At 40.9% G+C, this 22,121-nt stretch overlaps 1 pseudogene; it reads left to right on the top strand.

The window, feature by feature from the left end:
* LOC128929524 (tripartite motif-containing protein 75-like) overlaps positions 1 to 20,681 on the top strand; it is a 40,147-nt pseudogene extending 19,466 nt beyond the window's left edge.
* Positions 20,682 to 22,121: the final 1,440 nt, after the last annotated feature.

Below are 22,121 nucleotides of genomic sequence, written 5' to 3'. Positions count from 1 at the left end.
CCTGTTCACTTGAAAAAAATGTTCTTAATATTTTTCCTGAATAGAATTCTTTGTTTCCTTTAATTTTTAGCCAACACATAATTGTACACATTTATGGGGTACAGAGTGGTATGTGGATACATGTGTACAAGGTGTGATGACCAAATTAAGGCAAATAATGAATTAACTAACTTAAATGTTGCTGTCTATATCTATTTTATTACTTTATAAATACTCAAAGATATTTATATGTGTGAATGTATATATATTTCTATCTTTGCTTCTCCCCCGTATCCATGAAACACCCCAGACTGACAGACTATTCTGTTTTTTGATGGCAATGATTTCAAAAGACTGAGACCCTGCCCAGTGCTGGTCCACTGCTCTAGAGTGACGATGCAGGCTATATATCAAACTCATGGATCAGAACCATTTGATCCCTTGGTAGTTGGTCTGCAGCTCAAGCCGAGAGCACAGAGAATTGGCTGACCGTTTTGGAACACGGGGGTGGGCGAGCCGTGATGCCAATGGGACTTGGGAATACCATGGTGTCTCCCATTTAACTCCTATCTAGAGGCTACTCCCTGAGTTTTTAAAAGCACAAGAGGCTGGGTGTAGTGGTTCACAACTAATCCTAGTTACTCAGGAGGCTAATGCAGAGGAACGCTTGATCTCAGGAGTTTGAGGCTGCAGGGAACTATGATTGCGCCACTGCACTCCAGCCCAGGTGACAGTATGAGACACTTTCTCTTAAAAAACAAAAATAAACACAGAAGAGATGGAGCTCTTTTTGGCTGGGATGGCCATGCCCTTCTCAGCCTAGTCTTGACAATCCTAGAGTGATTGAAAGCTTGCAATGCTGCTGGTTGGAGAACAGGTACCTGGCCCAGGGCCTGGGGGCTCTCTGTAGACTCAGGGCTTGCACATGTGCTGTTCACAACTGCCGTGACAGACATGCCTCATGCCACAAGCTGGGCCCTAGTTTGGCATGAACATCACCCATCCCCTAGGGAGGCAGAGTACAACACTGTCTCCTAGCTGGTTCCTTTTGACTGTCACCTGCTCTGGCAGCCAGAAGGAGTTGTCTAGCCAACACTTAAACATGTAGAAGAGATTTCAGGCATCTGAACTCCTAGGTGTCCCCAGTCCAGGTAGCCTTCAAGCCTTCCCTTTAGGGCTTGGTGAATCCAGCTGGAGTTGGCCAGAATAGGCTTACTCATAAATGCATGGTCTTCAGCATGTAGAGTCACTTTCCTGGCCCTCAGAAGCCCCCATCGTCCTCAGCATAGTCCTACACTGGCATGGGCATCCTTCCAGGCTGATGCTGCCTCACCCACCCACACTGCCACTGACATCAATATACCTTGTGGGCTCAGACCCAGCAGTTCTTCATCTCCACTAAAAGCCGCATTCCTCCCACCCAGAATGGGACTCTGTGTGCTCCCCTTGGCACTTGAAGAGCATTGATTCTGATTGATAGGATCAGGACAATTAGACAGCTTCTTTGTTGGAGTAGCATGGCCCTTGTCCTGGCTCTGGTATAAGATGCTTGACATCAGTCCAGGGACACCTGGAACTGGCAGTGAAAAACTCCAGTGGTCTTTTGGCTTCCTGCAGTGCCAGGAGGCGGCCAGAGGCTCACTGGCCCTTGATGTGAATGTGTGTGTGTGTGTGTTTCCCTGGGTTATGTTTATTTTATGTGTGCATATTTGCATTTATATATTCATTTGTTTATACATCTGTGTGTTTATGAACACTTTCTATATTTATTTCTAAATGTATACGTATACATTTTGTGTGTCTGTGTGTGTGTATATATATTTATATATATATTTCTGTTTGTTATTCTTCACCACATGGAGAAATAGCCAGAGTGGGAGACAGAGCTACCTATACATATGTATATCTATGTATATTTCTGTATTAATTATAATGTCGATGTATCTGTTATATACATTAAATATTTTTCTGTATTTTATAACATGTGCATTTTTTTTGTATGTATATATATTTCTAACATGTCTTTGTCTATGTTGTGTTTGCATGAAACACCCTAGATGGACATGTTGTGCTACACTGTTTCTTGAGAGTAGTGATTCCACAAGACTGAGACCCAACTGAGTGTTGGTACTCTGGTCTAGTGCAGACTCAAGTGTATACTAGAATACAGGTGTGAGTCATTTGCTTCCTTGGTTCTTGAGAGGAGACTTGCTCTCTCTCTAGGGAAGAGTAGACAGAGTTGGCTAGCTGTTATGTCCTACAGGGGTGGCAAAAGCCTATGGGACCTGATCATATCATGAACCCCACTACTTAAGTCCTGTCTGGTCACTGCCTCTCTGAATTTCTAAGAGAAGGAATGGGCTCTTTGGCTTGCTTGGCCATATACTACTCAGCCTAGCCTTAAGTGATCCAAAGGCTTGAATCAAAAGCTGGCAGGGCTTCTGGCTCCTGGCCAAATGCTTTGTCCAGGTTTTCAGGACTCTCTGTTGCTTCCTGGCTGGTGCATGTGTGGTTCACTTCCATTAGGAAGAACCCACCTAGCTGCGAAAGCTGGGCCTCCTTTGGCAGTAGACATCATCCATCCATGTGCAGAGGCAGGATCCAGCACGCTAACTCTGACCTGGTTTTGTCTGTCTCCTACTTCGGCATTCTGAAGCGTTTGTAAAGCCAGAACCCTGTTTTGCATGCTTCTCAAACTAGTGGAAGAGGCCTTAGCCACCTGGCTTCCCAGCTGTCTCTAAACTAGGTGTTCTGTTTGAGTCTGTTGGGATACAGAGACAAATCTCTAAATTTAAAATGTTTTATTTGGAAAGCAAGATTTGCAATTTAGAGCATACAAACAGTCAAACAGTCTGAGTGGTCTTTGGTATATCTAAAGAAAAAAAGAGAAGGTTAGAGGTTTTATTAGAAAGAGAAATGTCATGTATTGTTTTGAAAGAAAGCTCTTCAGGACTAGTAAAGTTTTGGGACCTGGCAGTGTCTGACTGTTGAGTGACTGCGGTAGGATAACCAGTCTTGGAGTTGCAGCAGGTTGCTTCAGAAGTTATTATATAAAACTGGTTTCAAGTTGCAACAAGACGTTGCAGCAGCGAGGCCTGGTGAGAATTAAATTCTTGGAGCAATGTTATGAGTCCTGAGTGCTTTTCCCTTCTTGCTTTTCAACTCTCTTTTAGTTGGGCATGAAAAGAATAATGCAACTTGCATGACTGACTTTCATTTTTCCCCTTTTGATCAAGACCTTTCTCTGAAGGCATTTATGATGAACCATTTTTGCAGTTAATTGTTTCTTGATGCGGGGATGGACCTGTCCCAGTTGTCTCTGTCTCACATCAAGGGGCAGGTAGGAGAGTCTATGTGAGGGACCCAGTACACATTGAATAGCAGTGAGGTCGGAAGAAAAAAATCTTCAGGGCAACTTTGCCTGGAGTCTAACATTGAGTTCCACCTTATCAGTTCCAAGGTATTAGCAATTATCACAAAGCATTGGGCTAATCTTATCCTGCTGGGAGAGATGGCTTTATAAAGATTAGACAGGCAAGAAAAACAAAGCTTAAAAAAAATTAACCACAATATTAAATTTGGTTTACACAATGATTTTAAACCAGTATCTCAAGCCTAAGAAAAACCAAGGAAACAAATTTAAAAAACCATGGAAGAAACGGGGTGAGAACTGTTGTAACCATCGAGTAGCATTTTATGACTGGGTTGAATCAAAGCAGAGGATGCCAACTCTACGAAAGGTACCAGCACTACAGTTTGAACAAAAATTTGCGTTAGGATTATTATCAAAGACGACCACTAGGTAGTTTAAAAGAATTTTATTTTTTTGAGATGGAGTCTTCCTCTGTTGCCCAGGCTGGAGTGCAGTGGCAACATGTCAGTTGCCGTAGCAACCTCTGCCTCCCAGGTTCAAGCTATTCTCTTGCCTCAGCCTCCCGAGTAGCTAGGATTACAGGCACACACCACCACAGCCAGCTAATTTTTGTATTTTTACTGAAGATGGGATTTTGCCATGTTGTCCAGGCTGGTCTCAAACTCCTGACCTCAAGTGATCCGCCTGCCTCGGTCTCCCAATGTGTTGGCATTACAGGTGTGAGTCATTGCACCTGGCCAGAAGGATTTTTTTAAGGTCAGGTTTTTTTTTTTTCAAATTACCCATAGCAGTCACTGACTGTGAGCATTTAATTATGCATTATTTTGTCAAGTGCAAAGGGTAGCATTGAGAGGGAGTAGGATTTTCATTACTACATGGATTCTTGTTCTAATGTCTTAGCAAAAGCTGTCTACTATGTGAAAAATATCAATTTCTCTTCCTGGTTTATAGTTCAAATGTCTCTGGCTATGGCACTGGGATTTTGATAGTTTTCTGGCTGATTATACCAGATTGTACTATGTAGACACAACATATAACGTAGTATATGTACACATGCAGAAACAGACAGACAAGTATACATAAACACACATGAAGATCTTATAGCTTTTATTTAGAATTTTAGTAATGAATTTGTAAAACATATAAACTCACCAGTTTATCAGAAACATGCCTGGAGAAGCTTCACCAGAGAGTCCTTCTCCATCACAATAATGCTTCTGCTCATTCCATTAATCAAACAAGGGCAATTCTGTAAGAGTTTTGCTTGGAAATCATCAAGTATCCACCTTCTAGTCTTGATTTGGCTCCTTCTGACTGCTTTTTATTTCCTAATCTTAAACAAAAACACCTCTAAAGGGCATCCATTTTTGTTTAGTTAATAATGTAAAAAAAGACTGCACAGACATAATGAAATTCCCGGGACCATCAGTTCTTTGGAGATGGACTGAACAATTGCTGTCATTACTTACAAAACTGTCTTACATTAGATGGAGCTTATGTTAAAAAATAAAGTTTATGTTTAAAATTTTATCTTTTAATTCTACTTTTTAATAAAATTTTGGAAATTCCTTCAGTTGAGTGTATAATTTTTTCCGGCATGCAAGGAAAAGTTCCACCACAGACTGGCAGACAGCACTACAAATTTATTTCTATAAATATCTATACTTTATCTTTTAATTATTTACAAACTGATGAGTATATTTATATGTTACCTATTTCTTAAAATATATATATTTATGTGTGTGTACATATAAAGAGAGAGAGAGACAGACAGAGAGAGAGAAACATTTTTGCTTATTCTCTGTAGGCATGAAACACTCCACACTGACAGATTTGTCACAATTTTTTTTAAATCAACAATTCCAAAACACTGAGACCCCCCACTGGATGTTGTTCCTCTAGTCTAGTGTGAATATCCAGTTACACAGTGGGTTTCAGTAGCGGAGCCGTTTGTTCTCTTGGTGTTTCTGAGAAGTTGCACTTCTACTCTAGAAGAGAGCAGAGAGAGTTGACTTGGTGTTTTCAGGTGAAGGTGACAAAGGCCCATGGGACCTGGTGATATTAAGGGGTTTTCCATTCAAGTCCTGTCTGGTGACCATGTCCCTGAGTTTCTAACAGCTTTGCTTATCCAAAGCTTTCATGGGACAGATCCCAGTGCTCCTGGCCCAAGGCCAGATGCCTCCCCCAGGGTCTCAGGGCTTTCCTTACGCATGCGCAGTTCACATTTACTATGAGGAAATCACCTAGCCACAGAGGCTGGGCCCTAGTTTGGCAACAAGCATCAGCCATTTGTTTGAGGAGGCGGGGCTCAACACTCTATCTTTGATCTTGTTTTCTTCCTTTATCACCTAATTTGGCATGAAAAAAAAAAAAGATTTGCAAAACCAGTCTCCTGTTTTTCTTGCTTCTCAAACTTGGGAAAGAGATCGCAGGTACTTGGTCTCAGGTGTCTTTAATTCAGGAGTTCTTCAAGGCTGCCCTGCAGTATTCTTTAGATCCAGCTGAAACCAGCCAGGACAGGCTTATGCAGGGCTGTGTACCCTTTAACATCTGGGGCCATTTATCTGGCCCATAAAAGCCTCCATCATCCCTCAGTGCAGATCAGTCATGGCTTGGCTGTTCCTCCAGGCTGGTACAATCTTATCCACATTCTCACTGCCTCAGAGCAACCTGAGGGTGCAGACCTGTCTTTATTCCTCTCTGCAGAAAGTCTTTCATCCACTCACTCAAACTAGAACACCAGTGTATGCACCTACCTTAGGTAGTTTTCTAAAAGTGCCTATTCGGATCGACAAGTTTGGGAAAAGTGGAGAGCTTTCCCACTGGTGGAGATGGCATGTGGGCTGGGTCTTGCTCAAAAGCACTGGCCTGGTATTTGCCATCAGCATAGGATTACATAGCACAGCAAAGGAATGTTTCTTATGCTCTTAGGATTTTTATGGCTCTCTTCACGGCCAGTAGGTTCAAGAGGGCTCAATGACCCCTGGTATAAATGTAAGTGCATCTGTATGTATGTGTTGTTTTTTTGAGTTATGTTTACTATAGGTGTGTGTGTGTGTATATATATGAATATGTAATAGATTTCATTTATGTTTATATATACATATATGCCATTATATATGTATATTTATTTATAAATATAAATCTATATTTTCTTATTGTATGCATCAAGAAATGCTGCCACCAACTGGCAGTGATACAAATATATTTGTATAAATATTTATTTTATTTTTTTAATATACTGGTGGATATATTTAAATATGTTACAAGAGATTTAGGCATTCAGATACAGGAGGCTTGATGACTCCCAGGCATATATAATGCAAAAAGCTTTTGCCCACGGCACGTTATAAACACTATCCAAAGTGAAAGCCAAAAAGCAAATCCTAAAACAGTGAGAGAAAAGCATCTAGTCACCTGTAATAAAAACAGCATGATATTGGTATAAAGCAGACAAACAGAATAGAAAACCCAGAAATAAAGCCACATATTTACAGCCAAGTGATCCCCAAAAAAGGCAACAATGACTTACATTGGGGAAAGGACACCCTCTTAAAAAATGGTGTTGGAAACATTGTGTAGGCATATGAAGAAGAATGAAACAGGACCTCTCTCTCTCACTATTTACAAAAATCAATTCAAAATGGATTAAATAACTGAAACATAAGACCCAGAACTATGAAAATACTATAGGAGAATCTAGGAAAAACTCTTCTGGACATTTGTCTAGGGAAAGATTTAATGGCTGAGACTTCAAAAGCACAGGCAACAAAACAAAAATAAATGAGACTTGATCAAACTAAAATCTGCACAGCAAAAGAAATAATCAAGGAGTGAAGAGACAACCGTTGAAAGAGAAAATTGTTTGCAAATTATTCATCTGACAGGACATTAATATGTAGAATTTGCAAGAAACTTGAACAACTCAACAGGAAAAACCAAATAATCCCATTAAAAAGTGGGCAAAGATAAGGATAGACATTTCTCAAAAGGGGACATACAAATGGCATCAGGTATATAAAAGATGCTCAGTATCACCGATCATCAGAGAAATGCAAATCAAAATGACAAATGAGATATTATTGTACTCCAGTCAGAATGGCTACTGTCAAAATGACAAAAACAAAAACAAAAAACAAACAAAAAAAAACAGATGTTTTTAAGGATGTGGAGTAAAGTGCATACTTATACACTGTTAGTCGGAATGTAAACAAGTACAGCCACTATGGAAAACAGTATGGAAATTTCTAAAAAACTGAAAATAGAATTATCATTGAATCCAGCAATTCCACTTCTAGGTATCTACCCAAAGGAAAAGAAGTAAGTCTATCAAAGGGATACCTGCACTTGCATGTTTATTTCAGCACTATTCACAATAGCAAAGATGGAATCAATCTAAATGTCTATCAGTGAATGCATGGATAAAGAAAATGTGGCATATATACACAAGGGGTTACTATTCTGGCTTTAAAAAGAATGAAGTCATGTCATTTGCAACAATTTGGATGGAACTGGAGGTCATTATGTTAAGAGAAATAAGCCAGGCATGAAAGACACATATTGCATGTTCTCACTTGTCTCTGGGAGTTAAAAATTTAGAACATATTAAGGCAAACAGTGGAAAAACAGATATAAGAGACTGGAAAAGGTGAATGGATGACAGGGGGAAGGATAAAAAGAAGTGAGTTAAAGGGTGCAAACATAACAATAATATAGAAGGAATGAATTCAACATTTGATGGTAGAGTAGGATGACTACACTGAACAAAAATGTATCATACCAGAGTAATGAACACTCTGAGTACCCTGACTTGACCACTGAACATTATATATATTAACAGAATTTCTCAAGTATCCCTTAAGTTTGCACAAATAAAAATTTAAACATAGAAATAAAACATACATATTTACATGTATATGCATATTTCTGGTTATGTATTTGCGTGTGACCTGTGTGCATACAGCACTCCAGAGTCACAGACTGTGCTGCACTATATCTTGAGAGCAGCAATTCAAAATCCTAAGACTCCTCGTGAATGTGGATGTAGATGGGACTTTGTGTGTCAGGGCCATTTGTTGCCTTGGTGTTTTGGAGAAGTTGTCCTCCTGCACTAGAATAGAGCAGAGAGAGCTGAACTGGTGTTTCAGGGTGAATGCTGGAGACAAAAGCCCATGAATATGGTAATATCAGGTAGTTATTCATTCAAATCCCATTTGACCACTACTTCCTTGAGCTTCTAACAACACAAGAGATGGAGCTCTTTGGGCTTGCATGGCCGTAAACTTCTCAACCTAGCACTGATGACGCAAAGACCAGACTAAAAAGTTGTACTTCTAGTACACATTTTCAGTGATGAACCAGCCCAGCCTCACAAACTGGGTCCTAATTTGGTAAAAGGTATCCATGTAAGGAGGCAGGATCTAACACCATGACTCCAACCTAGTTTTCTTTGTCTGACACCTACTTTGGCATACAGAAGGGGAGGCTGTAAATTCAGTCCCCTGTTCTCATGCCCCTCAAAATTGTAAAAGAGGCCTCCAGCACCTAGTACCTGGGTGTCTGCAGGTGTTTTTTGAGCCTGTCCTATACAGTCCTCAAGATCCAGCTAAAATCAGACAGGACAGGCTCATTCAGGACTGTGAGACATTCAACATCTGGAGCCATATTGCTGGCTCACAAAACCCCATTCTTCCTTAGTTCAGTCCAACCCTCTCTTGTTTGTTTTTCCAGCCCAGTATCATCATAGCTACCCATATGGGTTAGTCTGTTCTCACACTGCTGTAAAATCTGTGGCTTTTCCAGGTGCATAGTGCAAGCTGTCAGTGGATCTGCTATTCTGGAGTCTAGAGGATGGTGGCCTTCTTCTCATGGCTCCACCAGGAAGTGCCCCAGTGGTGACTGTGTGTAGGCTCCAACCCCACATTTCCCTTCTGCACCACTTTAGCAGAAGTTCTCCATAAAGGCTCCACCCCTGCACCAGACTTATGCCTGGACATTCAGACGTTTCCATACATCATTTGAAATATAGGTGGAGGTTCCCAAACCTCAATTCTTGTCTTCTGTTCACCTGCAGGAACAACACCATGTGGAAGCTACTGAGTCTTGGGGCTTGTGCCCTCTGAAGCAACAGGCTGAGCTGTACTTTGGACCCCTTTAGCCATGGCTGGAGTGGCTGGGATGCAGGGCAGTGAGTCTGAAGGCTGCACATTGGAAACCATTTTTCCCTCTTAGGCCTCTAGGCCTATAATGTGGTGGGAGAAGGGGAGCTGCCTCAAAGATTTCTGACATGCCCTGGAGACATTTTCCCCATTGTCTTTGCAATTAGCATTTGGCTCCTCATTACGTTTACAAATTTCTTCAATGAGCTTGAATTTCTCCCCAGAAAATTTTTTTCTGCATTGTCAGGCTGAAAAATTTCCAAACTTTTATGCTCTGTAAACTTTTAAATGCCAGCCTGCTTAGAAATTTATTCTGCCAGATACCCTAAATCATTTCTCTCAAGTCCAAAGTTTCACGGATTTCTAGGGTGGAGGCAAAAAGCCATCAGTCTCTTTGCTAAAGCATAGCAAGAGAGGCCTTAACTTCAGTTCCCAACAAGTTCCTTATCTATACCTGAGACCACCTCAGCCTGGACTTCATTGTACACATCACTATCAGCATTTTGGTCAAAGCCATTTAAAAAGCATCTATGAAATTCCAAACTTACCCACATCTTCCTGTCTTCTTCTGAGTGCTCCAAACTGTTCCAGCCTCTACCTGTTACCTAGTTCCAAAGTTGCTTCCACATTTTTGGGTATCTTCAGAGCAGTGCCCCACTATGTGGTACCAATTTATTGTATTAGTCTGTTCTCACACTGCTATAAAGAACTGCTTGAGACTGGGTAATTTACAAAAGAAAGAGGGTTAATTGACTCAAAGTTCTGCAGGGCTGGGGAGGCCTCAGGAAACCTACAATCATGGCAGAAGGGAAAGCAAGCACATCTTACATGGTGGCAGGTGAGAGAAGAAGTGCAGGTAGGGGAAATGGCAGATGCTTATAAAACCATCAGGCTGGGTGCAGTGGCTCATGCTTGTTATCATAGTTCTTTGGGAAGTTGAGGCAGGTGGATCACTTGAGCTCAGGAGTTTGAGACCAGTCTGGCCAATATGGTGAAACCCCATCTCTATTAAAAATACAAAAAATTAACCAGGCATGGCGGTGGTCTGCCTTGTAGGGTTCTGTTGATCCCAGCTACTTGAAAGGCTGAAGCAGGAGAATCACTTGAACCTGGGAAACAGAGGTTGCAGTGAGATGGTGCCACTGCACTTCAGCCTGGGTGACAGAGTGAGACTCTGTCTCAAAAACAAAAACAAAAACAAAAACAAAACAAACATCAGATCTTGTGAGAACAGCATGAGGGAAACTGCCCCCATGATCCAATCACCTCCTTTGAGGTCCCTCCCTTGACACATGGGGATTATGGGGATTATAATTTGAGACAAGATTTGTGTGGGGAAGTAGAGCCAAAGCATATCACCATACTTGCTTTGTCCCTAGAGCATTCTGAGGATACAGATCTACCCTTAATTCTGGCTGCACAAAAACAGTTCTACACAAACCCACACTGGAACATGATTGTATGAACTCACCTTAGGTGTTCAAAAGAAGAGGACTTACCTTGATTGCAAGGTTTCAGTAAGTTGAAACTCTTCTCATTGGAGGGTGATGGAACTTGCACTGATTCTAGTTAAAGTCATTGGCCTGGTGTTTGCCATCAGGAAAGATACATATGAAACTGGCAAAGAAAGAGCCAGTAGCCTCTTCAGCTCCCTTTGCTAACAGCAGGTAGCAAAGTGTTTAGTGATCCCTGCTATAATGTGAACACATCTGTGCATGTGTTGGTGTCTGCCTGTTTGTTAGTTCTTTCAGATTAGGTTTATCCCACAGATAAATTTTTAGATTTATATATGTTTTTAATATACTTATGTATATATACCTATGGGTAGTTACATGTAAAATCTATATATGTGCATGTACATTTATGTATATATATATAATATGTTTGCTACTCTCCATGGCAGCTTCCATCTACCTTGGCCGCCAGCAGGGTTCAGCAGTTGGCCTCTTACTGTTTCTTCACTGGCCTTTGACTTTGGAGACAAGAAGTGTATGTCAAGCCACATACATTTGTCCATGTTTCTTGTACTTGTGAAAGAGGCCTTGGCCACCTGGCCCCAGCTGTCTTTAATGAGAGTTTCTTCAAGTCTGCCTTGTAAGATTCTGTTGATCCCCCCAGAATGAGACAGAGCTGGCTTGCTCAGCACTGTGTAGTCCTCCACGTGTAGGGCCAATGCCTGTCCCCTAAAAGCCACCATGACCCTCATTGCAAACCTAACCTGGGCTGACTGAGCTTTTTGCCTGGTACCATTTTACTTAATCCATTGTCACAATACCCTTAGCCTATCCTGGAAGCTCACATGTAACCTTTCTTTCTCTAAACAGAAAGTCTCTTTTTCCCTCACCCAAACTGAAGCACCATTCACTGACTCCACCTCTGATGTTCAATAGAATAGATAGAACCCTTTCTGATTCAAAGGTTTTAGAGAAGGAAATAGGTTCCCCCTGTTGAATGATGGCACTTAGGCTTATGTGCTTAAAGTCTCAGGTCTGGTATTTGTCATCAGGGCAGGGTCACACGGAACTGGCAAGAAAGGAATTCAGTGGCTTGTTTATCTCTCTTTACTTCCAAGAGGTGGCAATGGTGCACCTGTATGTGTGTTGGTATGTGACTGTGCTTGTGGGTCCTTTCAGATTATATTTATCTCATAGATAGATGTTTCTATTTATGTTTGTATACATTTATGTATATATACCAGTAATTATATATTATACATCTTCACATATATGTACAAATATATACATATATTTGCTTCTCTCCTACAGGGAGAAACACCACCACAGTCTGGTAGACAACACTAGAAAATTGTATGTATACATATCTCTATTTTAATTTTTATTGTCTCTATGTTGAGACATATATTTACACATCACATATTTCTTAATATATTTAAAAAATATCTGCATTTACCTGTGTGTATATATTGATTTTTAGTCATGTTTTTGCCTATGCCCTCTATTGGTGATGCTCTCCAGACAGACAGACTATGCTCTATTGTTTTTTGAGAGCAGCAGTTCCAAAAAGGACCCCATGGAGTATTGTTTTTCTAGTCCTGTAAGAAGACACGGTTGTACACTGCACTATGAATAGAGGAGACACTGGTTTCCTTGGAGATTGGGAAAAGTGCATTCCTGCACTAGAAGAGAGCAGAAAGAGCAAACTGCTATTTTATGGATAATGGCAGTGCCAAAGTCCTATGGGATCAGTTAAGATTAGGTGGTCTTCCATTCAAATTCTATCTCATCCATGACATCCTGCACTTCAAAGCATAAAAGGGATGGGTCTTTGCAGATGCAAATAGACTTCTTGGTCTTGTTTTGGGATCCAAAATCCAGCCAGAAAGCTAGCAGTGCTCCTGGCCCAGGTCTTAGGTCTCTGGTCTTAGGTCTTAGGTCTCCTGGTCTTAGGTCTGTCTTCAGCTTCCTGGCTTGACTGTGCATGTTTAACATCCACCACAGCGGTGTGGCTTTTAGCCCAGAAGCCTGTTTTCAGTTTGACCACAGGCTGCTTCCATCCTCTAGGACTAGCAGAATCCACCAGTTGCCTTTTACCCAGTTTTCTTCACTGGCCTCTTCCTTTGGCATACAGGAATTCATGTCAAGTCACATACCTTTTCTATGCTTCACACACTTGTAACAGAGGTCTCAACTACTTGGCCCCCAGGTGTCTTTAATCAAGAAGTTCCTTGTGACTGCCCTATAGGGTTCTGCACATCCAGCTGGAACTGGCCAGAGCTGGCTTATTCAGGACTGTGTAGCCTTCCACACTTAGGGCCATTTGCCTGGCCCCTAAAGGCCACCAGTGACCCTCAGTGCAGACCCACCCTGGCCTGACTGTACTTCCAGCTCAGCACTGTCTTAAACAACCCACTGTCACAGTGCCCCCAGGCTATACTGTAGGCTCAGACCTACTCATTCTTTTCTCTCTGGAAAGCCTCTTCTCCACCCACCCAAAAATGCCACCCACACCTGAAATACCAATGTTGGTGCCCACCTCAGATGTTTACAATAAGAGTACATTTCCCGATTCAAAGGTTTTAGAGAAGGGAATAGGTTTCCTACTGTTGAGTAATGGCTCTCAGGTTGGGTCTGCTTAAAGCTTGGAGTTTGCCATCAGGGTGGGGTCACATGGAACTGACAAGGAAAGACTGCAGTGGCTTTTTTGGTTGTCTTTGCTGACAGTAGATGGCAACAGGTCCCTGTGACCCCTACTATAATGTTAAATGCATCTGTATGTGTGTGTGTGTGTGTGCTTGTGTTTGTGGCTTCTTTTAGTTTATATCGATCTCACAGATAGATATTTATATTTATACATTTTTGCTCTATGTATTTGGGTGTGTATATATATATATAATTATACACAATATCTCTATTTTTATATGTGTGTGTCTCTATATATGGATTCATGTATGTGTATATGCTCTACATGGAGAAACATCTTCATAGACTGGAAGACAGCACTAGAAAGTCACATGTGTAAATATCTTTAATTTTTATTTGTCTATACCTTGATTCATATATTTATATGTTATCTATGCTTTTATGTTTAAAAATGTCGACATTTATGTGTGTGTATACTTATTACTTGTTTGTTTGCTTGTGTCCTGCAGGTATGATATACTCCACACTGACAAACTGCGTTCTGATGTTTTTCAGAGCTGTGATTTCCAAAAGCTGAGACCTTATGGAGCATTGTTTTTCTGTTCTAGTTAAAAGAAACAGCTTTGCAACTGACTGTTTAATCTCTTGTGTTTGGAAGAAGTTATGCCCCTGCACTAGGAGAAAGTAGAGAGAATTGACTTGTTCCTGGGTGAATGGGGGCACGAAACCTATGGAAGCAAGTAAAATCCAGGAGTCTTTCATTAAGTCATATCTGGTCTATACCTTCCTGAGCTCTAACAACAGAAAAGATGGAACTTTCTGCATGGCCATCCATGAGTTGACATTATCTTGGGAATTAAATCAGGCTTAAAAGCTAGCAGTTGTCCCTGCCCAGGGCTGGATGCCCTACCCAGTTTCTCAGTCACTGTTCAGCTTCCTGGCTTGCATATGTGCAGTTCACACCCACTGTGATGGATTGGCCTCCACCCACAAGCCAGACTCCAGTGTGGGAATAAGGCTTCTTCCATCCACCTGGGCTGACAGGGTCACCAAGTAACCTCTGACCTGGGATTTTTTTTTTTTTTTTTTTTTTGAGGCAGGATCTCATTCTGTTGCCTAGGCTGGAGTGTAGTGGCATGGTTATGGTTCACCTTAGCCTCCACCCCGGGGCTCAAGGAATCCTCTTGCCTTGGTCTCCCAAAGTACTAGGATTACAGGCATGAGCCACCCTGTTTTTTCTCCCCAGTCTTCTACTTTGGGGTCCAGAAGTGTAGGTCAAGTCACACATATTTGCATATTTGCCCATGTTTCTACTACTTGCAATGGAGGACTCAGGCACCTGGACCCCAGGTATCTTGAATTTAGATATTTCGTGTCTGTTTTGCAGGGTTCTGTAGACCTAGCTGAAACCCGCCAGAACAGGCTATTCAGGACTGTGTAACCTTCAGTATCTGGGTTTACTTTCCCCTAAAACCGCCAACGACAATCAGTGCAGTTTTAAGCTGGCCTGGTTGTTTTTCAGCACAGAACTATTGTACTCCTCCACACTCACAGTACCTTCAGGCAATCCTGGGGGCTCAGACCTTGCCTTTCTGCCTTTCCACGGAAAGCCTTCTTCCCACTCACCCATACTGAGACAAAATTGTTTTCACATACCTTCGTGTTTAAAAACAGAGCATCGGTCGGGTGCAGTGGCTCAAACACCTGTAATCCCAGCTACTCAGGAGGCTGAGACACGAGAATCACTTGAACCTTGGAGGCAGAGGTTGCAGTGAGTTGAGATTGCACCACTGCATTCCAGCCTGGGTGACAGAGTGAGACTCTGTATCAAAAAAACAAGCATCTATCCTGATTGAAAGGATTGGAAGGAATGGACAGCTTCCTTCTAGAGGATGACAGCCCTTTGATAGGCTCTGGTTAAAGTCCCTGGCCTGGTGTTTGCCATCAGAGTAGGGTCATTGTAATGTTCAGGGCAAGACTCCAGTGGCCTTTCTGTCTCCCTTCACTGACAGGTGGCAAGAGGGCCCAATGGCCCCCAGTATACATGCAAGTAAATCTGCGTGTATTCATGAGTGTGTGTTTTTTTAAGATAATGTTTAATTTTTGCATACATATTTATATATCTCTGTATTTCCTTATAAATGTGTGTCTATACTTATATATAACCATATATGATATCTTTATTCATATATTCATCTATGTGCATATATTTCTGTCCTGCATGGAGAAATACCACCACCTAGTGGAAGTCAGGACTATGAAGTTGTACATATTAATATATATGTTTTAAATGTTATTTTTATGTGTTGATGCATATATTTACATGTTACATATTTCTTTTTATATTTAATAATATCCACATTTTTGTGCATGTATATATTCATATTGTGTCATGTCTTTGCTGATGTGAAATACTCCAGAATGCGAGACTGCACTTCACTTTTTCTTGAGAACAGCCAATTCCAACACACAGCGATGCCATCTACTGTCATTCCTCTGGTTGACTGGGAAGAAGCAGCTGTGCATTGGTCTCTGCGTGTCAGGGCCATTTGTTTCCCCACCAAAAGCCTATGGGACCAGGTAATATCAATCAGTCTTCCAGTCAGGTCCTCTCTGGTTGCCATCTCCCCAAGAGTCTCAGAATATGAGAGTCAGGGGTCGTTGCCTGGCCATACACTTCTCGTCGTAGACTTGAAATCCAAAGGCCAGCTGAAAAAATAACAGAGCTTCTGGCCCCGAAACAGATACATGGGCCCAGAGCCTTGGGGGCTTGCACAGTGCCTGTGTAAGCTTCCTGTCTTGCACAGGCATTGTTCACATCCACTGTGCTGCAACTGTCTTGTTTTACAATCTGGTCACTAGATTGTGCAACAGCATCATCCATCCACCTTGGCTGACAGTGTCTAGCAGCCTTCATTTGACCTGGCTTTCTTCATCTGCTACCTACTTTGGAGTACACAAGGATTTCTTAATTCAGACCTATGTTTTCCATGCCTGTTCTCAGTGTTCTTCACTCCTGTTTGTGGGTTTCTGTCTATAGGTATCTCCAGATCCACCAACTGTGGATGGAAGAATAGGTTTCCTTGGGATTGTGTATCTTTTAGCATCTGGGGCCACATTCCTCATCCCAAAAGCTTTCAGTGTCCATTAGTGCAGTTTTATCATGGCTCGGCTGTCTTTCCAGTTCACCACTATTTTTATCAACTCACATTTCCAGTTTCTCCACCATAACCTAGGGGCTCTACACTTTTTTTCTACCTCTCTGGGGAAAGTCTCTCTTCTACCAACACTTATTGATACACCATTTTCTGGACCATCCTTAGGGGTTAGTTTTCATCTGTCTTATATGGAAAAAGATGTCCATAGAGTGACAAATTGTGCTAGCAAGTTCTATGTGTAAATATCTATATTGCAATTTTTATTTTTATATGTTGATGCATACATTTACAAATATGTGATATTACAAATATCACATATTTGTTTTAGACTTAAAAAATCTACATTTATGTGTGTGTATGTATTTATTTCTCTTTATGTCTTTGTGCACAGTATGCATGAAAACTTCAGAATGATAGAGTAGACTGCCCTTCACTGTGTCATGAGATCAGCAATTTCAACCACACAGATGCCACCAAATGTTATTCCTCTGGTCTACCGGGAAGATGCAGCTGCATATTGTACTCTGGGTATTGTTAGAGTTATTTGGGATATTCTTGTCTTACCCAACTAAAACAGAGTTGAGAAGGCAGGGGGAAAAAGCACTCAGGGTGCAGTGTTCCTCCTGAAACGTAATTCTCTGCAAGACTGGCTGCTGAATCTGAATGTTGACACCTGGGATCAGTTTTATCTAATAGTTCCTGAAATGGACTGCTGTAAATCTTAAATGAATTTTGTCCACCACCATCACTCACCACCCTTGTCTGCTTCCCAAAGTCTTACTAGTACCAATAATCTTTCTTGAAAAGCAGTGTGTAACATTTCTCTATTTTACAGAATCTGAAAGTTTCCCTTTGTTTTTTGGACATATCAGAAACAACCTAGTCTGCATGTATGCCCAAAGTTCAATTCTTCTTCCCCACGTGAAGCATTAAATTTAGAAATTTGTTTTTACATTTTTATTTTGACTTTAATCTACATGGTGTCAGAAGTGGGATACTAAGCTGCCTTACCTGCCTTGGAAGTAGGGTGTGAGGAATCACACTGGGGCCCTCTGAGTCCCCCACTTCCACTTGGTGAGTCTCTTGGTGAATCTCTCTTGGATGAAACTCCTTATTGGTGAGTCTGTCTTGGATGAAACTCCTGATTTTGGTGGAGTTATGTTTTATGTAGAATTTGGTTTAGTAGTGGTCTTTCCCCCTCCCGTTTAGGAGACTTCCTTTGGAGAGGGAATCAATTTCCTTCTGTGGACTTTGGCTGCAAGGTTTGGGGTCCAAGGTTTAAGTGAGGGGATTTTTTTCTCTTCAGTGGAAAATGGTTATCATCCTTCCTAGTAAGTACAGTGTTCACTTTCCATTGACACTTGAGTTTATTTGGCCTTTGAGTATTAGACACTTGTGTTTAATTGGCTTTGGTGTATTTGGCATTAAACTAGAGCACCTTAAAATGGGGTCTCAAAGTTCAAAAGCATGCTGAGATATTTTCTGGGACTTTAACTGGTGACACATCTAAACATTACAGGGATCATTAACACGATTTGTTGTTTTTAAAATTAAACTAAAAGATCATGGCTATAAAATTATATATTCCAAATAAGACATGTACTTCTCATTAGCTTGAGGCAAAAAAAAAAAAAAAAACAACTCATTCAGGGCTCAAAAATTTCCTTACTGCAAAATAGTCTCAGAGCCAGCTGAGGTGCTTTCCTTTCTGAAGGTTTCTTCTCCCCTTGTTGCAATTCCTCCTCTTTATCCCTCTTTTAGCTAAACTCTTTTGTTTCAAAAACTCCTTAGCTATTCTGGCATACTGATTATTCAAATAAAAATACTTGAAAACCAGCAGATATTTTAAAAATATTTTGACCTTCACTCTGTTTCTTAAAACCAAAAAGTGAAATTCACATGTAAAGACACCTCTCCAGACTGTGCTGCACTGTAGCCTGGGTGACAAGGCAAGATACTATTTAAAATATAAAAAGATATCTTCCCTATAACAAAAGAAATGACATTCTTACCTTCAAAGACAAAGAACCAAGTCCAAGAAAATACTGTTCAAACTTTGTTAGAACTCTTATATTTTGGGCCTCCTTACATAATTGAGTCACATTTTCACAGTTAATTTTTCTTTGTCCAATCCAGTATAGTGGAAACTGATTTGAACTGCTTTACTCCAAATTCGGTTCACAGCCTTTGTAAAATTTCCTGTTAAAAAAATACTAAAGTTTAATCTTATCAAATTTTATGAGAAAAATAATTTGGATCTATTTTTTATTCACATAAGTTTATATGTTTTATTACCTCAAGACTGATATTAAAATTAGAGCTCTAAGATCTTTATGTGTGTGTATGTGTGTTTAGATATGTTTCTGCATATATACATGTATTATGATATATTTGTATCTACATAAAATCAGGTGTAGTCAGTCAGAAATGGCTTAGGAAATTTTATTTTGTTTGGTTTAAATAAGTGAGAACTCATATTGGGGCATATGTTCTTAGGATGTCCTGAGGCTATGTCATGGGCCATCATCCTCAACCTTGGAAAATAAACCTCTGAAATGATTGCAACTTGCCTGGGTTATTATCTTTGATTTACATCTGGCAACCATAGAGGGATACTGAGTGGAGGTGGCCCTGACCAGTGGCAGCTCTCTGTTCAGTGCTTGGCATGGTCTTGGGTTATCTACAGGAAAGGTTCCCTTGCCCTGCCTGTTGTCACCAGTGCTGAGAGGAGAGGGCACAGCAGAAACAACACCCAGCTGGGAAGGATAACTGAAATGGTCAAGCTCCACAGCATTGAAGACAGAGAGGAAGAGACACCCTTGTGGGAAGCACAACCAGATCCTGATTGTTTTCTGAGAGGCAGACCTAGTGGTGCTGTGTCCCCTGTGGACTCAGCCCCCTTACCACCAGTGCCACCATATGACACCGAGAGAACCACTTCTCATCACAGGAAAAGGCTCTGCAGTTACATCCAGCCCCTGAAAAAGCGACTGACAGAACTTCAAAAATTAATAAGCATTCAAAGCAAAAAACCCCTTAGAACTGAGAGAAGGTGGAAAACCAATGTAGGAATTATCCTCTGAATTTGAGCACCTGAGCCGGTTTTTAGAATATGAGCGATGAGCAGTTCTTTCCAGGTTAGCTGAAGAGAAGGACAATCAGCAGAAACTCAGTGCAAAGATAACAGCATTTTAAATCTAGATTTATGCACTCAGAAAAGCCAATTAATTAAGGAATACAGCTCAGTGAGCTATCTGAAGTGAAATTGCTATCACAAATTAAAATTTTCTAAGAGTCTGAAAATGAGAATAGCCTGTCAATCTTTTCAGTTAATTCAAGGAGAGAGGCTGCAGTTCCCTCCCCAATATTCTGCTCTGCAGATAATTATAAAGAAATTTAAAGTAGATATAATTCTAAGCCCTGAAACCGCACACCCTATCTTAATTGTATCTGAGGATAAAAATGTGTGAGATTTACAAAGGAAAAACAAAAGATTCCTGGTTTTCCAAAAAGATTTGTAGTCAAACCAGTTGTCCTGGGTTACTATATTTTCATTCTGACAAGCATTTCTGGGAGGTTGAAGTGGGAGATTAAGTCCAAATAGGCTATTGGCATTTGCAAAGATTCTATTTCCACAAAAGCAAGGAGACCACCATAGGCCCAGCAGAAATGCTGGAGGATTCTGCTGCAGGATGATGGCTCTCATGCACCAGGAGATTTTCCAGCCCCTCTCTTGTTAGAAGTGAATGCCAGAGGCACTGGTATTTTCCTGGACCATTAGCCAGGTGAGATCTCATTCTATAACATGACTGAGAAATCTCACATCTATGCTTTCACTGATACTTTTACTGGACCTCTTTGGCCTTATTTTCATGTAGAATCTGATTCAAAACCTCTCAGAATCTGTTTATAAACGTAATGAATGAACAGTTTTTAATGAAAATCCACCTGATAGGCTATTTTACTGGTTGTTTTTTTCTTTTTTTTGAGACAGAGTTTCGCTTTTGTTACCCAGGCTGGAGTGCAATGGCACGATCTAGGCTCACCACAACCTTCGCCTCCTGGGTTCAGGCAATTCTCCTGCCTCAGCCCCCTGAGTAGCTGGGATTACAGGCACGCACCACCATGCCCAGCAAATTTTTTGTATTTTTAGTAGAGACGGGGTTTCACCATGTTGACCAAGATGGTCTCAATCTCTTGACCTCTTGATACACCTGCCTCAGCCTCCCAAAGTGCTGGGATTATAGGCGTGAGCCACTGCTCCCAGCCACTAGTTGTTTTTTTTTTAATGGGAGGTGTGGAAGCTACTGCATTAATATACCCATGAGTCAATTTCCCCTTACCCACAAGCTTTTCTTTCACACTTTCACTATTTCCAAGAAGGAAGTTTTATTTTGCCCCAACAACCATCAATAAGACAATGCTAGGAATGACTCCATCCCAGGAATGACATGGGGGTTACCTATCTCCTGTGTGAACCTTGGTACATTGCTGAATACAAGAGTGATTGTTTCTGTGTTTCAGAAAGTGCTGATGGGATTTGAAGGGGATTAACAAAAATGGAACTTGTCAACTTTGCCTCCTCTGTATAAAGGTTGAATTGTGCTATTTTGGGCACAAACAAAGCTGTCTACTAGCAGGAGCAGGTTGCAACCCTTAAACCACAGGGCACAATTGAAAGGGGTGGGGTGGGGAGGAAACCACAGGGAGAGGGTAAGCATCTTTAGCCTTTAACATAACAGGCTTTTACATTTTTATTCTGTTATCCCCAGAAGCTACTGACTGGTGGCACTCACCACATCAGGTTTCCTGGAACCTAACTGTTCCACATAATTTTTATTTCTGCCTATATTCTTTGCTATTGTGCATAGTATTTTAGAACACAGCAACTTGTCATGACATTGAAGAGAAATGAAAAGTTATTAATAATGAACATTACAGTTAGAACCATGTTAGAGACTGAAATAGGAATCACTGGGCAGGATGGCATACCTATTTTTGTTCAGAATTTTGTTACAAACGTAGCTAGTATTTACTGAGTCCTCACTACATTCCAGGAGTTGCAGTATTTTCAAACCAACTCTGAGATGTAGGTAGTAAGCTGTTTACAAAGTAAGTTTAAAATTAAGAAAATAGCCTTAGGCAAAGTATCCTTGTTGAGATGACTCAGCCAGTGGTAGGAAGATGTCCAGGGATGCCTTCAGTCACTGTTAAACCAGCATTCTTAAATGGGTTTTCAATGGAATGCTTTATACATAAACAAGAAGTAGCAAAATATTCTTTCTCTGACTGTGAAAAAGGAGATGTCCACAGGTACATGTTTAAAGTCTTAGGATGCTACACTAACTTAACC

This window comes from Callithrix jacchus, chromosome 14 (assembly GCF_049354715.1).
Source record: "Callithrix jacchus isolate 240 chromosome 14, calJac240_pri, whole genome shotgun sequence".
Lineage (NCBI taxonomy): Eukaryota > Metazoa > Chordata > Mammalia > Primates > Cebidae > Callithrix > Callithrix jacchus.
Note: the sequence above shows the minus strand (reverse complement) of the source record. Positions and strands in the feature narration are given on the sequence as shown.